We start from the raw sequence: 18,601 nt of genomic DNA, 5'->3' as shown, positions 1-18,601 counted from the left end.
TAATTAAATATAATTATTATATAACCATAAGAAGAATCATGAGAAACTATGTTGGAAATTTAAAGGGGGCTATGTTTAGCTGAAATCTGTGTATACAGTAGAACAATATAAGTTTAATAATTAACATGAAAGTTATATAACAATAGAATATAAAACACGTTCACCTCAAATGTATGGTGGGAGTCAGATTTGGGTGGAAACCACCCCGATTCCCAGAGCCCTTGAATAAAAAGCACCACATATAATGGCTGATGTGATTATGTGTTTTTGAACTCTAACAATTTCATGGTGGGTGTAAACAGCCTGGACACTGCTGGCACCCAGAATGATGGGAGGGTAATGAGAAAATGCAATTATCAAACAAATTTGGGGCATGGCATCTCTGTTTTGACTGAGGATGAGAGGCGAGATGGGATTTCCTGTGGGAAGCTCTGGGAGAGGATGCAGGGGCTGATGGAGGGGAGATCCTCTGCCCCAAGGCTTCCAAACTGCAGGAATGGATCTGCCCCATCCCTGGAAGTGTCCTAGGCCAGGTTGGAGGGGCTTGGAACAACCTGGGATAATGGAAACTGGGAGAGGGGTGGATTTGACAGAATCACTTCACTCTGGCCCGTTCAGTGGGAGAACAGAAAGTGAATTCAGTCCTTGAAGAGACCTCCAGGATCCTCGAGTCCAGCCCAGCCCCAACACCTCACCCACACCCTGGCCCCCAGTGCCACATCCAGGCTTTGTTAAACACACCCAGGGATGGGGACTCCACCACCTCCCCGGGCAGCCATTCCAGAACTTTCTCACCCTTTGAGAGGATGTCCAGGCTGGCACAGGGATCCCCCAGGGCTGGCACAGGGGTCCTCTGTGCCCTGAATCACTCCCAGTGCCACCCCAGCCCAGCCCAGGGCTGGCACAGCCAGCTCAGGAATTCATCCTTGTTAAATTCCTCGATAAATTCCTTGTTGAATTCCTCGATAAATCCCTCCAGGAATTGATCCTTGTTCTAAAAGCTCCGTCCCTGGTTCTGCTGGGGGCCCAGGGTGTGTGCCCAGCCCTGGGAATGTCTGGGAACAGGGAATGGGCCTGGAGCTGGACAGCCCCAGCCTCCAGCAGGGAAGGAGCTCCTCAGGCCACCCCCTCTGGCATTTTTGGGATCTTTTCCTGCTGCTCAGGCTGTGTTTGCAGCCCTGTTTGCCCAGGGAGGGTTGGAGTGCCCATCCCTGGGGGTGCCCAAGGAATTCCTGGAGGTGGCACTCGGAGCTCAGGGCTGAGCCAAGGTGAGCTCAGGCACAGCTGATCCTGGAGTTGTCTTCCAGCCTGAATGATCCTGGGATTCCATGGCTCTGTGGCAGCTGGGTACCTGAGCAGACCTCATTAACTTCAGATCAAATGCAACACAAATTCATGCCCTGAAATGGTAATTTTCAAAACATGTTTTGTGTTAAAAGGGGTCTTTTTTCTCCTCCCGCTTCACTTTCATCCAGAATTCATTTCCAGTCTCTCTGCAACCAGCTCCTGTGTTTCAGGAAATGTTTCCGAATTCCTGAGCTCAAACACCATTTGAAAACCTCATTTGAATTTTTAAACAGCTTTGCCTGCCCCAAATGGTTTTTTGCCAAATGAAAGAGCTGCACCTGAAAAGTTTTTCCCAGCTCCGGGGAAGAGCTGGGTGTGCTTGTGGAAGCAGCTGGGATGCTGAGGGAGAGCAGGGGGAGAGGAACAGCACAAAGGGAGGGAAGGATGTGGCTTCCTATCGCTGAAACCTCCACCTTCATCTTCAAAGCACAAATAAACCACAGCAGCCCTTTGGGAACAGCAAAGTGTGGAGCAGGAACACGAGGCTGGAACACAGGATCCTGCTGTGCTCAGGTCTGGGTTAAATCAGGATTTATGCCAGAGCTCAGCGCCGTGGTGGGACCTTGGTTACCTTGGGCTTTCCAGGGTTTTTGGGTGGAAAGGGAAAGGGCTTCAAACTGAGCAGGTTTAGGTGGGATTTTGGGAATTAGGAATTGTGCCCAGAGCAGCTGGGGCTGCCCCTGCATCCCTGGCAGTGCCCAAGGCCAGGCTGGACACTGGGGCTGGAGCACCTGGGACAGTGGGAGGTGTCCCTGCCATGGGTGGGGTGGGATGAATTTTTAGGTCCCTTCCCACCCAAAGCAGGCTGGAGCTCTATGAAAGCTGCTCAATATCTCAGGACAAAAGGAGCTGGAATCATGGAATCTCTAAGGCTGGAAATATCACATTAAAACAATCAAATCCCTCCAGCAAACGCTGCCCTGCATTGTTTGTCATTCCCCTCAGAGGAATGGGGAGCTGGGTGTCACCAACCCAGCACCTGGCTGGGATCCTGTGGGGTGAGCTGACCTCAGGAGAGCTCCCAGCTCAGGGGCAGAGGCTTTAATTCAGATTTTAGATCATTTAAAATGCATAAAGGAGTTTGGTGCAGATGCAGCAGAGCAGCTGGGAAGCGACTGCAGCGTGGTACAGGAGCAGGGCCAGGCCTGCCGGGGTGGGAGATGTCAGGGCTTTGGCCAAGCACACCAAAAAGTGGCAGAAAATGACAAAAACGCCCTCGTGGCCCGTGTTCAGGAGGCTCAGGAAATGAGTGGCTGAAGGAAACACAATTTCAGTCCTCAGAGCTGGCTCCCGGCCCTGAGCTTCTCCTGTAAATGGGATTTTTCTGCTGGGGGCAGAGGAATGCTGGGTTTAGTGCTGAAAGCTCGTTAAGATCTGATGTTAAACAATTAATGCTCCGAGGGACAAATTGGTTCATGGAGCAGGCCTGGCTGTAGCCAGAGGAAAACACAACATCCAGGGAAATTCCAGGGCTCTCAATCAGCCTGGTGCCGCCTGCAGGGGCTCGGGGCTGCTCGGGTTCCCGGGACCCTGCCAGGACCCAGGGCAGAGCTCCCAGCCGCTCTCTGGGGCATTTCCTGCTGCAAAGGCTCTTCCAGCCCCGCACAGCATTCCCTGCTTCCCTCAGAAAGCCAAGCTGCCCTCAGGGTGTCTCTGACTCATTTCCCCCTTTTATGGGCAGCATTTTGAGTAAGTCCCAGCATCTCCCATCCTTTCGGTTCCTGGGAGCTCTGCAAAACCCCGATTTTTATGTCTGGAGTGAGATTTCCAGCTGGAATGGGCTCTGGCCAGGCCGGGCCGGGTGCTGCGAGGGAAATCTCAGTTTTGCAGGGAGGGATTCTCTGTGCTCTCCCAGATGAGGACGCAGGATTTCCCAGGGGATGAGAGGTGCAGGGCTGCACTGCAGAGGGATCTGGGCAGGAATTGTTCCCCAGGGGCCTGGGAGGCCCTGTCACCCTGAGTTTTTAAGTTTTTCCAGGCCTTCTGATGTTGACATTCTTGTAAGGAACTTTCTCACACAATTCCTGTAAATAACTCATTGTTTTGCATTCCTTTATGGGAGAAATTAGATGGGCTGTTGGTTTGTGCAGTGTCATTGGAGAGGTGGCACTGTCACCCTGCAACCCACTGTCACTTTTGGAAATCTAGAAATGTTGGGGTCAGAAGTTAAAAAGTCTCTTTTTGCCTTGAAAAAGCAGCATGTCCACATCGAGTTATTTCCTGTCCTAGTGCTGATAGTGGAGCCCTGGAAAATGTTAAAAATAGCCTTTGAAAATGTGGGGCTTTGTGTTTTCTCAGGTCACTGCACCTGTGTAAGCAGTATGATAAATGATAGAATTGTTAGATATGATGATTGTTTAGTAATTAAATATAATTATTATATAACCATAGGAAGAATCACGAGAAACTATTGGAAATTTAAAGAGGGCTATGTTTAGCTGAAATCTGTGTATACAATAGAACAATATAAGTTTGACAATTAACATGAAAGTTATATAACAATAGAATATAAAACATGTTCACCTCGAATGTATGGTTGGAATCAGATTTGGGTGGAAACCACCCCAATTCCCAGAGCTCTTGAATAAAAAGCACCACACATAATGGCTGATGTGATCATGTGTTTCTGAACGCTAACAGTGCCACAACAGGTGCCCACAAATAAAGAAGATTTTCCTCACACTCAGGTGGATTTTCCAGGGCACCCCTGGCTCCTGGCAGTTCCCTGCCCCTCTCCAGGGTGCCCAGCCCAAGTTCAGTTTGTGAATTTATTTGTGGGTTTGTGTTCAAGGCTCAGCAGAGCCTGGCTCTGAGCCCCCACAGCTGCTGGCAGCTCCTGGCACCTCCATTTCTGGATTCCGTTCCTCAGGCTGAAGGGAAGGTACACTGGAACTGTCATCCCAGTTTTTAATTCCTTTTTTTTTTTTCTTTTCCCCCTCCTGTAGACATCCCACAAAGCTCATTTATGGGATCAGCCTGATTTGGGAGATTCTGCTTTAAATATTTCAGTTTCCATTTTATCACCTGCAGCTCCAATCAGGCTTTGCACGGTGCCAAGTCTGATCACAAATAATTTTTTTTGCTACCAGACATCTTTAGTCCCCAAAAAAATGACTTTGAGAAAATGAGCAGTGATGCATTAAAATGCATTTTACAGAGAAATTATCTTTATATGCTTTGTCTTCTTTTTTTTTATTATTGTTTTTGGTTAAAAAATATAGCTGCTGCAAAACCACAAAAATACAAAAAAAAATCTGCTACACTTGGAAAAAGGATTTGCAAAATATCCCCATGAATGTCTTGGAATCATGAATGGATTTAATAACCACACATTGATGAGGGCACGCTGCAGATACTGATTAATTATTAACGTGTTTACAACAATTTTGCAAATAATGGGCTAATCACTGCAATTATGTGTTTTCCAAGGGGGCAGGGCTGTGCTCCCAGGCAATCCTGGAAAACTCCCTGGCCAGGGCTCTGCTTCCCAGGCTGCTGTTTATTTTTGTGGGCCATTGATTTCCTGCCAGGATGGAGTGGATTTAATTTTAACTGATAGTCCAGTGGTTGATTCTGGCTGTAAATTATGGGTGAGCCGCCTGTTTGCAGCATTCCAGTGCCTGGGAAGGGAGGGGATTCCCTGCGAGCACCTGGGCAGGGAAAGGGAAACCCTTCCCTGTGGGATTCCTGCAGAGCTGGACTGCTGCAGGGCAAAGGCAAGCTCAAATGATGGATAAATGGAGACACAAATCCTGCTGGAAGTAAGGAAGGAGCACAGGCAGAGCTGGAGTGCTCAGCTTTTAAACTCCTTTAGTTTGGTCCTGCAGGCCACAATCAGCACCGAGCCCCAGCAGGGTTTGGGATGGAAGGAACCTCCAGGAGCATCTCATCCCACACCCTGGGACACCTTCCAGGAGGGGCTGGGCAATATTCCAGAGCATCTGGGCACATCCTGTGCCAGTCTGAACACACCCTGTGCCAGTCTGGGCACACTGACCCAGCCTGACCCAGGCTGGGATCTGCTGCTTCTGGAAAATGGCTATGGAAAATGCTGAGGGAATGGTGATTTTCTGTTATAGATGTTCAAATGCTGAGGGAATGGTGATTTTCTGTTATAGATGTTCAAATGCTGAGGGATTGGTGATTTTCTGTCCTGGCCATGGAAAATGCTGAGGGATTGGTGATTTTCTGTTCTGGCTGTTCAAATACTGAGGGAATGGTGATTTTCTGTTCTGGGTATGAAGTGCTGAGGGAATGGTGGTTTTCTGTTCTGGATGTTCAAATGCTGAGGGAATGGTGATTTTCTGTTCTGGGTATGAAAATGCTGAGAGAATGGTGATTTTCTGTCCTGGATGTTCAAATGCTGAGGGAAGGTGATTTTCTGTCCTGGGTATAGAAGTTCTGAGGGATTGGTGATTTTCTGTCCTGGCTATGGAAAATGCTGACGGAATGGTGATTTTCTGTTCTGGTTTTGGAGTGCTGAGGGAATGGTGATTTTCTGTCTTGTCCTGGATGTTCAAATGCTGAGGGATTCATGATTTTCTGTCCTGTCCTGGCTATGGAGTGCTGAGGGATTGGTGAATTTCTGTCCTGGCTATGGAAAATGCTGAGGGATTGGTGATTTTCTGTCCTGGATGTTCAAATGCTGAGGGAATGGTGATTTTCTGTTCTGGATGTTCAAATGCTGAGGGATTGGTGATTTTCTGTCCTGTCCTGGCTATGGAGTGCTGAGGGATTGGTGAATTTCTGTCCTGGCTATGGAAAATGCTGAGGGATTGGTGATTTTCTGTCCTGTTCTGGATGTTCAAATGCTGAGGGATTGGTGATTTTCTGTTCTGGATGTTCAAATGCTGAGGCAATGGTAATTTTCTGTCCTGGGTATAGAAGTTCTGAGGGATTGGTGATTTTCTGTCCTGTCCTGGCTATGGTGCTGAGGGAATTGTGATTTTCTGTCCTCTGTGCATGTGCTGTATGAAATTTGTTGGGATTTTTGGGTTATTTTTTGGGAGGTGTCAAATCCTGAGCAGCCTTTTCCATGAGACACCCAGTACTGACCCCAAACCCCTCTGCCCACCGCTGAAATCTGCAGAAACCCCACAAAGCTCTGATGCCAGCACCCCAGCCCCTCAATAGCAGGATTATTGCCAAGCACACAGGCAGCACAATGAGCTGGGTGTTGTAATGCCTGATTAGAGGCTGGATTTAGGGCTGGAGCAGCATTAATGCACAGCTACAATGTAACTGGGTTAATAACAATCAGCTGATTAATGTCATGCATCTCCTGGCAGCCCGAGGAGAGCAGGCTGGGCTGATTAGCAGGGATGCAAATGAGCAGAGCAGGCTGAGGCAGGGCTGCAGAGATCCGGGTGGCCAGGGAGCCAAAACAGGGGTGAGAGCCTGGATGAGAGATGTGGGACTCCAGGCAGCTCTTCAAAATGCAGCTTATTGTGTACAGAATGCAGTTATTGTATACAAAATGCAGTTTCTTGTATACAGAATGCAGTTTATTGTATACAACCTGCAGTTTATTGTATAAAAAATGCAGTTTATTGCATACAGAATGCAGTTTATTGTATACAAAATGCAGTTTATTGCATACAAAATGCAGTTTATTGCGTACAAAATGCAGTTATTGCATACAAAATGCAGTTACTGTATACAAAATGCAGTTTATTGTATACAAAATACAGTTTATTGCATACAGAATGCAGTTTCTTGTATACAGAATGCAGTTTCTTGTATACAACCTGCAGTTTATTGTATACAAAATGCAGTTTATTGCGTACAAAATGCAGTTTATTGCGTACAAAATGCAGTTTATTGCATACAAAATGCAGTTTATTGTGTACAAAATGCAATTTATTGCATACAAAATGCAGTTATTGTATACAAAATAAAGTTTATTGTATACAAAATGCAGTTTATTCCATCCAAGAGGTTCCAGCAGTCCCTGTCTCCCCAGGGAATTTCCAAGCCATGCAAGTGTGGCACATGGGACACAGGTTGGTGGTGGCCGTGGCAGGAATGGCTCTATCATATCCCACATTGAATAAACTCCTGAAATGCAGTTTCCTAAAGCAGGAGGGAAGAAAAGTTCTCAGCTACAATGGCACCATCAAAACTTTATGAGACAGAGGAATAAAAGGTGTATGTGACGAGGCTGAACCTGCAATAATAAATGAACAACAAAGCAGAGGGAATAAAAGGAGAGACTTGAAAGAAGTGCACGGGGTTTAAAACCCCAAATAGAACTGCAAAAGTTAAATTGCCACAGCAAAGAGAGCTCCCAGCACCCGTGGGGAGCATGAGAAGAGTCAGCTTGTGCCTGGATGGGGATTGAGGAGGGGAATAACCAGTGTGTGGCTGTTATCCAGAACTGGGGGTGTTCTTTTAAGGAAGGAGGGAGCGCCTGTGCAGCTGGGGTGTGGCAGGAGGTATTTCTGTGCTGCTGGTTTGTTTGGGGTGATCCCCGTGGTCCCCTCGACCTCCCAGGCTGTGGTTTGAGCACAGCCAGGCTGATTTCTCATTTCTCCTGTCATTTCCTATCTTTGAAGGCATTACAGAGAAATTTGAGCAAGCTATTTTTAGTCAGGCTTGAAAGCACCTATTTTATTTTATTTTATTTTATTTTATTTTATTTTCCCGGGCCTGATTCTTGAGGGGCAGCTTTGATTCTGTTTCCTTTTGTTTCTGCTCTCAGTTCTGGCTGCCTTGAAGTGCAGCTTTCCTTTGGCCACCAGGCTCCCCAGGGCAGGGACCCAGGCACCCCTGGCAGCCCAAGGTGAGATCCAAAGGTGTTTCTCACCTTGCAGGAGCAGCCAAAGGCAAGAACTTGGTTCCAGCTGCAGGGAAAACGCTGGAACAAAGGACAGGCTGTGTCTGAGAAGGGAAATACCAGGAAATAATCCCCATCTCATCAGTTCTGATCCCAACAGGAGTGCTGGAATTGTCACTGAGCTGAGCAGTTTCACCCCTGGCTTTTGGAGGCCTGAGTTCACCTTCTCTGCTTGGATTCACAGTGGTGTGAGTGGGGCAATAAATCTGGAGAAGTCAGTGCCAGCCCTGCCCTGTGCTGTGAACTGGCACCACTGCCTGGACTGGTGCTCCAAAGGGATCTCCTGTCCCCAGTGCTTGACCTCACCCTGCTGGGATTTCAGCTCTTTCTCTTTTCCATTTCCTCCCATCCTTTGTCCTGAGATGGAAGGACCCTTACCAAGCGCTTTCTTGGTATTGCCAATCATTAGAAGACAGGAAAATTAAATTAAGTTTCTCTAAACCCAATATGTCATTGTTTCATGGTGTAAACTTCCTTCTCCTGCCCTCACTCATCAATCCTGAGGTCTCTGCAATTCTCTCCTCCTCAGTGAACCCCTCCACGTGTTCTTTGGTTTCTCATCTCGCCATCATTTCCCCTCTCCAGGGCTCCTGTAACTGGATCCAAGGCCCCATTAGCAGTGATCTGTCTCCCTCCCCTGGCCCTGAGAGCAGCTGATTTTGGAGCTGGGCTGATGAGCAGTTTCTCATCTGGAGGGAAGATGGATGGTGGGCACAAACCAGATTATCCAGGAGGCTCTGATCAGAGAGCTGAGAAAGGGGGAGTTTCTCATTTTGGGGGGATCATTGATCAGGCCTGGTGGAGGAGAGTGGAAACCCCAGGAATATTGCAGCTAGGGCTCCCCATGACTTTCCTCTGCAGGCTTTGCTTGGAGCAGGAGGGATTCACTCAGGGAATGCTGCTGGCTGGGCAGGGAGCAGGGAGAAAAACCTCATTTGTCTAAGAGTCTCAGAGATTCAATTCCAGCTCTATTTACTTCTCATTCCTGCTCAGAAGGACTAAGCCCTCTCCTTCCCAGGGCACACAAACCCCATCATGCTCTGCTGTGCCTTCACTGCTTTTAATTTCTAGGGGAGAGTGAGGCTGCCTCTGTGCTGACTGCAGCTCCTGAGATCCATGCATGTCCCTGGGACAAAAACCCTGGGACAAAAACCCTGAGATCCCTGGGATAAAAACCCTGGGACAAAAACCCTGGGATCCCTGAGATAAAAACCCTGGGATCCCTGGGACAAAAACCCTGGGACAAAAACCCTGGGACAAAACCCCTGAGATCCCCAAGATAAAAACCCTGGAATCCCTAGGACAAAAACCCTGGGACAAAACCCCTGAGATCCCTGGGATAAAAACCCTGGGACAAAAACCCTGGGATCCCTGGGACAAAAACCCTGGGATCCCCGAGATAAAAACCCTGGAATCCCTGGGACAAAAACCCTGGGATCTCAGAGACAAAAACCCTAAGATCCCTGGGACAAAAACCCTGGGACAAAAACCCTGAGATCCCTGGGATAAAAACCCTGGGACAAAAACCCCAGAACCCCTGAGACAAAAACCCTGAGACAAAAAAACCCTGGGACCCCTGGGACAAAAGCCCTGAGACAAGAACCCTGGGATCCCCGAGATAAAAACCCTGGGATCCCTGAGAGAAAAATCCTGGGATCCCTGGGACAAAAACCCTGGGACAAAAACCCTGAGACAAAAAGAGAATGAGAGCATTAATTTCCAGAGTAGCAGGGGTTTGCTCCTTACTGATGACAGAGCCATCCCGGAGCACTAAAAATCTCATTTCTTTCCCTGTGTTTTGGAAGGTTGGGATGCAAATTAAGAAAAGTTGAGGCTGGGATTTGTAGCTGGGATGGCAGCAATAATGCCACATGGCCTGCCCTGTGCTGAAGGTGTGTCTGGGGCTCACCAGGGCAGCTCAGGATAAATCCCTCCATTCCCACCTGGAATGACTGCAGACATCATTTGATTAGAAAAGTACATGAGGAACAATTACTGCTTGGGAAAACCAAGGGAAATTGGAGAAATGCATCAATATTCCAAACCACAGCTTCTTTAAATGCAAAACCCAAATTCCCAGGTGTGGCATTTAAATCCATTTCCTGTGGTGGAACTGCAGCCTGGAGAAACGTTGGCACCAGTTCTGGTTTGCAGACTTGGTGTTGGAATAGAAAATTCAGAAAATCCAGGAAATTCCTTTGCCATCAGGAGGAAATTTGGATTTTTCCTGTGCTTGACTCCTGCTGCTCTGTGCCTGGAAAAGCAACGGAGCTGGGAATGGGTGGGATGGTACCAAACTCCTGGATGTAACCAAAATTAACAATAATTGGATGTTCTTTCATCTTAAAGTGGACAAAAGCTTCAGGGAGAACTTTGAGGACATTTCTGTGGCACAGCCAACTGCTCAGGGGTCTGAGATATTCCAAATTTCCCTTTTAGAGGGAGCTGAGAGCTTTCCTCCTCCCTTCAGCCTGGGTGCTGGGAAGGAGGGAGGAATAAGGGCTGAACTTGCTGTCAACCCTCTTAAAAGGTTTTTATTGCAGCTGGAATGTGTGATAATGGCCCCCAGAACCATCATTACAGTTAATTAAAGGTCTGTTTCTTTTTTCTAATGTGAGGGGTTTATTTTCTGCCGTTGATAACACAGCAATAAAACCTTGCTTTAGGCAAAATCTTGGTAGGCAAGGTCACAATTTAGAAGTAATTTGGAAATTGAAAGGAAAACCAGAAAGCAGCGTCTGGTTCCTGTTATTTCTGAGTTGTGGAAGTCCAGAGGGAATGATTTAGAGTTAAAAGGGGAGGAAAAGAGGAACATCAGGGTCTGTGCACTGAGGGGATGGTCATGGGGAAGAGGTGAAAGGAGGACAGGGAATTTGGAGCAAACATCTACTTAAATGTGAAAATTTGTCAGATCCTGGTTTAATTTGGGTTGGAAAGGGACAGGAAAAAGTCAGGATGGAGGCACAGAGGTGTCAGGATTTTATTACTTTTGTGTATTTTATGTAAATTGGAGATTTGCATCTGCTGGGAATGGAGCTGATGTGGGGCAAGGAGCTGCCACGTCCCAGAATTCGCTGTTGAGGGTGAACCCATGCAGTGCTTGGAAGCACCTGGGATTCCTTAAGGATCTTTGGCTCAGAAATCCCGGGATGCACATGGAGAACATGTGGAATCTCCATCCCTGGGGATGCTCCAGCCCCCTGGAACAGCCCTGAGCTGGGGGCACCTGGGGAACTCAACCTCTCCCTGAATATTCAGCCCAGATTGTGCCTTTTAGCTTTATGATTCAAACAACATTGCTGCACTTTCATTCCAGGGCCGGCTGAGAAGCAGCAGGAGCTCAACTGGTCAAAAAAAAGTCATTTCCTGAGATAAGAAATGTAAAATAAGTGCCAGTGGTGGAGATTTAATTGCTGCAAATCTGTTGAGTGGGAGCTGAGCTTTCTGTTCTCCAAAATAATCACGTCCAGCTTCCAGCCAGCACAGCTGTGCTTCAGATGCCTTCAAGTTCTGCAGTAAATTTGTTGTGGATATGTAAATTAAAAGGTTAATTATGGTCGAGATGTTCTGGTGCTCAGGTTTGCTGCTGCTGCTGTGGGGTGCAAATGCTCCTCACCCCAAATCCAGGGGAAAATGGGGAGGCCCTGGGAGATTATCCAGGGAAGCTGGGGCTGCCCCTGGATCCCTGGCAGTGCCCAAGGCCAGGCTGGACACTGGGGTTGGAGCACCTGGGACAGTGGGAGGTGTCCCTGCCATGGCAGGGCTGGCACTGGGGGAGTTTGGGGTCCCTTCCACCCCAAACCATCCTGGTGATAGTGGAGCCCTGGAAAATGTTAAAGATGGACTTTGAAAATGTTGGGCTTTGTGTATAATAAATGATATAATTGTTAGATGTGATGGTTGTTTAGTAACTAAATATAATTATTGCATAATCATAAGAAGAATCATGAGAAACCATGTTAGAAGTTTAAGGGGGGAACCATGAGAAGCCATGGTTGACTGAAATCTATGTATACAATAGAACAAAGTATATAAGTATATAATATATATATTATAAATATATAAATAATAATAAAGATATATTATATAATAATAAATAATAAATATATATGATAAATCTATGTATACAATAGAACAAAGTATATAATATATATAATATATATAATATAATATAATTATTAAATATAAGTTTAATTATTACCATGAAAGTTATATAACAATAGAATATAAAAACACGTTCACCTCGAATGTATGGTGGGAGTCAGATTTGAGTTGAATACTCCTGACACCCAGAGCTCTCAATAAAAGCACCTGCATATAATCTCTTATGTGATCCTGTGTTTCTGAACGCTAACCCTGGGATTCTCTGATTTTATGACAGGACATCAGATTTTATGAGGAGGGCTCTCGGGTTTTGGTTGTTAATTGTTGTCCCCGAGATGTGCAGGATGTCTCTGCTTCAGCCCCACAACTGAAGAACGAGTCTGGACTCTTCACTTTTCACTCTTGAGGTTGTTTATTAATTCTCATCTATAAAATTTTCTCCTGCCCAGCCAAGATCTGCTCAGCAGGGCAGCCACAGGCACTGTGGCTCCAACCAGGGTGGTGCTGTCCTTTTATACTGCAAACTATATAGAACATATTGACACTGAATTCCAATACCTATCACCTGTGTTAGACAGTGCACTTCTACTCTAAATATAACATATTTACACTGAATTCCAATACCTATCACCCATGTTAGACAGTGCACCTCTACTCTACATATAACATATTTACACTTAATTCCAATACCTATCACCTGTGTTAGACAGTGCACTTCTACTCTAAATATAACATATTGACACTGAATTCCAATACCTATCACCTGTGTTAGACAGTGCACTTCTACTCTAAATATAACATATTTACACTGAATTCCAATACCTATCACCTGTGTTAGACTGTGCACTTCTACTCTAAATATAACATATTTACACTTAATTAATTTACAATTAATATAACATATTTACACTAAATTCCCAATACCTATCACCTGTGTTAGACAGTGCACTTCTACTCTAAATATAACATATTTACACTTAATTCCCAATACCTATCACCTGTGTTAGACAGTGCACTTCTACTCTAAACCAGTCCCAAAGTGCCAACACCACTGCAGAAAATGAAGAACAAGAAGAAGAAAGGCTGGACATGCCCAAGTTCCTCCATCTTGTCCCCAAAACCCCCATACCAAAAATCCCAAAATCTACATTTTCATGCTGTGATCATTTTATTATTACACTATTTAAACTTCTGTGACTTTCATGCCCTCATGCAAAGCTGGTAACTCGCTCCAGGGCTCACAATCAAACCCCCAGGTGCTCTGGGCTGTGTGCCAGGGTCTCTGAGCCCCTGGTGGGGTCCCAGCAGCTCTGGACACCCAGAGGGATGCACTGAGTTCTGACAGAGGACAATCAGTGGTTCCCAATGCAGAACATCCCAAAAGGATGGAAGGCAAATGATAATGGTAAAGGATTTAGGGTCCTTTCCAAGCCACACCAGTTTGGGGATCTGTGACTTGGGGCTGAACAAGGATGAGGTGGGAAGGGTTTGCTCTGTGTGTGGTGCCAGGGACACCCTGGTGCTCCCAGAAATGTGTGATGTGACCCTGCCACTGCAAACTCCATGAGAAACCAATCCTGGAAACACAGAAGAAAAAAAAATTAGAAAAGGAGGGAAAGGTGTCATCTGGTGATAAGGAATTTCCCAGCTGGTGGCAGAAAAGCTTCAGTGGTGATTAACAGTGAACCGTTGAGATTTCAAACAACTTTTGGAATTGATAAGGCAAGAGTAAACAAAACAGAGTCCAATCCCCAGAATTTAATCCTCAGAACTGCAGCTCTGCATCTCTGAGGCGGTGCCAGCGAGTTTGGACCCTGGGAAGGACTGGAAAATAAATTCCCCAGCCTCCTTCAGCAGCACCAGGTGCTGGAAAAGCCTCCTTGGTGCTACTAATGAATCCCTGGGGACCCTGCTGCAGCTTGGGATGAAAAGCAAGATTAAGCTCTGGAGCTCTTTGAGGAAAAGCAGAGTCTGTAAACAAGATGCATTTCTGGGAGCCTGGTTGGCAAAAGTGGATGAAAATCTGGGTTCCTGGAGAATCTGAGGAGTTCTGAGTGGTAACCTGACTGCAGGCTGAGGGTTAAATGGGAGAAACTCTTTTTAGGGCCCCAGAGGTGCCACATGGCCCCAAATCTCCTGAAATCTGCACCATTTGAGCAGCATTCCACCCTCTCTGGAGCAGGGAGCAGAGCAGGAGCCAAGATCCAGTGAGGCCATGGAGAGGCTGCAGGGCCTGGGCTGCTGCTCCTCCCCAATTCCCTGGCACCAGGGAGCAGAGGAAGCCCCAGGAGAGGGGTGGGAGAGCCAGGGGTGCCTCCAGTGCCCAGGGTTAGGGACAGTCCTAACGCTTCAGTGCCATTAAAACAGGGATAAAAGGGCTCTATGCTGCCTACAGTGCATGGATAATGAATGAAATGCAGGATAATCAAATGAGGATATTTTCAGGAGTGCAGGCTTTGGTGGGTTTGGGAATTTATTCCATGGAAGGTTCGGTTCTGTGTCAGGGAATTGGATCAGTGAGCCCTGAAACAGCCCTGCCACGAGCCCAGACACAGCCTGCCCTCCTCTGGAATGTCTGCTCTGGAGCCTGGCACCCTCGGAGGAGCTGATGGATCCTGGCTGGACAGGGCTGGAGCACCTGGCACAGTGGGAGCTGTCCCAGCCACAGCAGGGGTGGCACTGGGTGGGCTTTAGGGTCCCTTCCCATCCAAAGCACTCTGGGATAAACATGAAACTACAGCAGGATTCACACGAACAGATCCAATGTTCCCTCTCCGCAGCAAACCCCCACCCCCATCCCTCAGAATTTGCCTTTTCTGCCAAAATTTGGAGCCTGTCTTGAAGCCACAACAAGCCTGACTAGAAAGACTCTTTCTGTTTGAGACAGCTTCAGAAAAGAGCACAAGTTGCAGAGAGAACTGTGCAAGTTCTGGCCTCCAGGGTGCTTTTAAAATGCAGGAGTTCTGGGATGTAGGGCTGCTTTAATGGGATATTTATCTCCCTTGGAGAAGTTCCTGCTGCAAACCTTGAAGTTGTAGCAGGCTGCAGTAATAAGACTTCTCTATTCATTAAGAGATAACTTCCACTTTTCCATCTTTTTTCTATCAGAGATTTGTTTCCTAGGGCAGAGTCTTTTTTTCCCCCTCCTTAATTTCCTAAATTTTCTCATTTCAGGAAAACTGAGGGAAGTAAATTTCCAAGAGCAGCAACTGAAGCCCCTCGGGTTGTTCATTCCCAGGGCAGTGTCCCCGTGTACCACCCACACCTGGGATGAGCTGTGGTGCTCAGGAGCACCAGGGAGGGTTTGTGGGAGCAGAGATTCAGGCAGGTGATGGTGTTCACAGGGATCCAAGGATGAGGGGAGAGACCAGGATCTGACTCCATGTTTCACAAGGCTGATTTATTATTTTATGATATATATTACATTAAAACTATACTGAAAGAATAGAAGAAAGGATTTCATCAGAAGGCTGGCTAAGAATAGAAAAGGAAAGAATGATCACAAAGGTTTGTGGCTCTGACAGAGAGTCTGAGCCAGCTGGGCTGTGATTGGCCATGAATTAGAAACAAGCACATGAGCCCAATCCCAGATGCACCTGTTGCATCCCACAGCAGCAGATAACCATTGGGTACATTTTGTTCCTGAGGCCTCTCAGCTTCTCAGGAGGAAAAGATCCTAAGGAAAGGATTTTCCATGAAAGATGTGTGTGACACAGGCAGGTGTGTGTGTCCCTGGGAGCTCCAGGAGAGCAGAAGGTGCCCAGAGCTGGAATTCCCTCCCTGGAGGAGCCTCACCCATCCTTGGATGTGCTGAAGAGCAGTTTGAGGTCTGTGAGTGCTCCAGCATCATCCAAACCAGAAAACTGGTTGGTTTGATTTTATTTTCCTCTCTCTCCTGTAATTGTTGATCCATTTTTAGCCCAGCTTTCAGTGTGAGCTCTGTTTTTATTCACCTGTCCCACACCAGTGGCTGTTCCTGCTGGGCAGGCAGCACCAGGATGCTCCCAGATTCCAGAGCTGCTTTACCCAGCCTGGACCTGCAGCAAAACCCACAGTAAATTTGCATAATTCTGAGTGTTTGCTGCTCCTTGAGCCATTGAACAGAGGCCACCCATGGAAATCCATCAGTGTGTCCCACCCAGGTGCTGCAGCCTTGCTGAGGGAGCTCTCCCTGCTTTCCTGGGAGCAGTAATTGATAATCCTGGCTCCCTGAGCAGCCACATTCACCTCCCTCAGCAAGGAACCACATAAGGAAGCGCTGCTGGGGTCACCACAGAGCTTCTCCTTGTTTACAACTGGAAAAGGAAGAAGGGGGAGCTGGGGCAGTGGCACCAAGGGAGCTGCAGCTGCAGCTTTGTCTCTCTGCTCATCCACTCTGCTCTGGAAACCCTTCCCAGGAGTTTCCTCTCCAGACTGAGCTGGAGAAGGAATTCTTTAAAATCAGAGCCCATGGAATGAAGCACAGCTGGACTTCAACGGGATGCAGAGGAAAACCAGGGGGTGCAAGTGAAAAATCCAATTGCTGTCTGGAAAAGGAGGAGTGGGAGCTCAGGGAAAAGATTCCCTGGTTCAGGATAAGCTGTTGGGGCAGGGATGGGAATAGAGAAGCACAAAAAAAGCCCTTGGAAGAGGGAAGAGGGCAAGAGCCCCCTGCAGGCTGAGGGTTAAATGGGAGAAGCTCTTTTCAGAGCCCCAGAGGTGCCACATGGCCCCAGATCTCCTGAAATCTGCACCATGAGCAGCATTCCACCCTCTCTGGAGCAGGGAGCAGAGCAGGAGCCAAGATCCAGTGAGGCCATGGAGAGGCTGCAGGGCCTGGGCTGCTGCTCCTCCCCAATTCCCTGGCACCAGGGAGCAGAGGAAGCCCCAGGAGAGGGGTGGGAGAGCCATGGGTGCCTCCAGTGCCCAGGGTTAGGGACAGTCCCAACACTTCAGTGCCATTAAAAAAGGGAGAAAAGGGCTCTATGCTGCCTACAGTGCATAGATAATGAATGAAATGCAGGATAATCAAATGAGGATATTTTCAGGAGTGCAGGCTCTGGTGGGTTTGGGAATTTATTCCATGGAAGGTTCGGTTCTGTGTCAGGGAATTGGATGAGTGACCCCTGAACAGCCCTGCCACGAGCCCAGACACAGCCTGCCCTCCTCTGGAATGTCTGCTCTGGAGCCTGGCACCCTCGGAGGAGCTGATGGATCCTGGCAGCTCTCAGAGCTGCTGTGGCCACCACTGGACAGTCTGGGATGTTTGATCCAGCAGGATCTGCTGTGAGGTTGGCCTCGTGCCCAGCCCTCCTGCAGCTTCGGCACAGAATCCATCCCAACATGACAATAATATAATATAATGTAATTTAATATAATGTAATGTAATATAATGTAATGTAATATAATGTAATAATGCTCCAGGTGTGTGCAGCCCTGCCCCAGGACTCAGCCTGGCTGGATGCACAGCTGGAGATAAATTCTGGCACCAGGGAATCCTTCAGGGTGGAAAAGCCCTTTGTGAGCACCAAGTCCTGCCACCAGCAGCACCTCAGTGCCCTCAGCTGCCTCTGACTGCTCTGATCCCGCCACTGAAGCTCCCCCTCTGGAATTTGGGCTTTTCCATGGTTAGCAATCATTTTGTTTTGGTTCACAGAGGGCCTGAAATGGGGAGGGGACACGTTTGTGTGTAAAACATGACTGGGTGTCCCTGACCCTGTGTTGGGGGTTGTGGGTCCCAGGATGAGGTGAGAGATGAGAATCTGACTCCAAGCTCTCAGAAGGCTGATATTATATTATATTATTATATTATATTATATTATATTATATTATATTATATTATATTATATTATATTATATTATATTATATTATATTATATTATATTATATTATATTATATTATATTATATTATATTATATTATATCATATCATATTATATTATATCCATAATATCATATTATTGTCATATTATATTATATTATTACCATATCATATTATCTTATTATCATATCATATTATATTATATGAAAATTATATACTAAAACTATATTAAAGAAAGAGAAAGGAGACACCAGAAGGCTGGATAGGAATGAATAATAAAAACCTGTGACTGGCTCAGAGAGTCCAACACAGCTGGCTGGGATTGGTCATTAATTAAAAACAATTCACATGGAACCAATCAAAGCTGCACCTGCTGGTAAGCAACCTCCAGACCACATCCCAAGCAATCAGATAATTGTTATTCACATTTCTTTTCTGAGGCTCCTCAGCTTTTCCGGAGAACAATCCTGGTGGAAGGATTTGTCAGAAAATATCATGGTGGCAATCCTGGGGCT

The sequence above is a fragment of the Agelaius phoeniceus genome, chromosome 9, assembly GCF_051311805.1.
Source record: "Agelaius phoeniceus isolate bAgePho1 chromosome 9, bAgePho1.hap1, whole genome shotgun sequence".
Taxonomy (NCBI): domain Eukaryota; kingdom Metazoa; phylum Chordata; class Aves; order Passeriformes; family Icteridae; genus Agelaius; species Agelaius phoeniceus.
Note: the sequence above shows the minus strand (reverse complement) of the source record.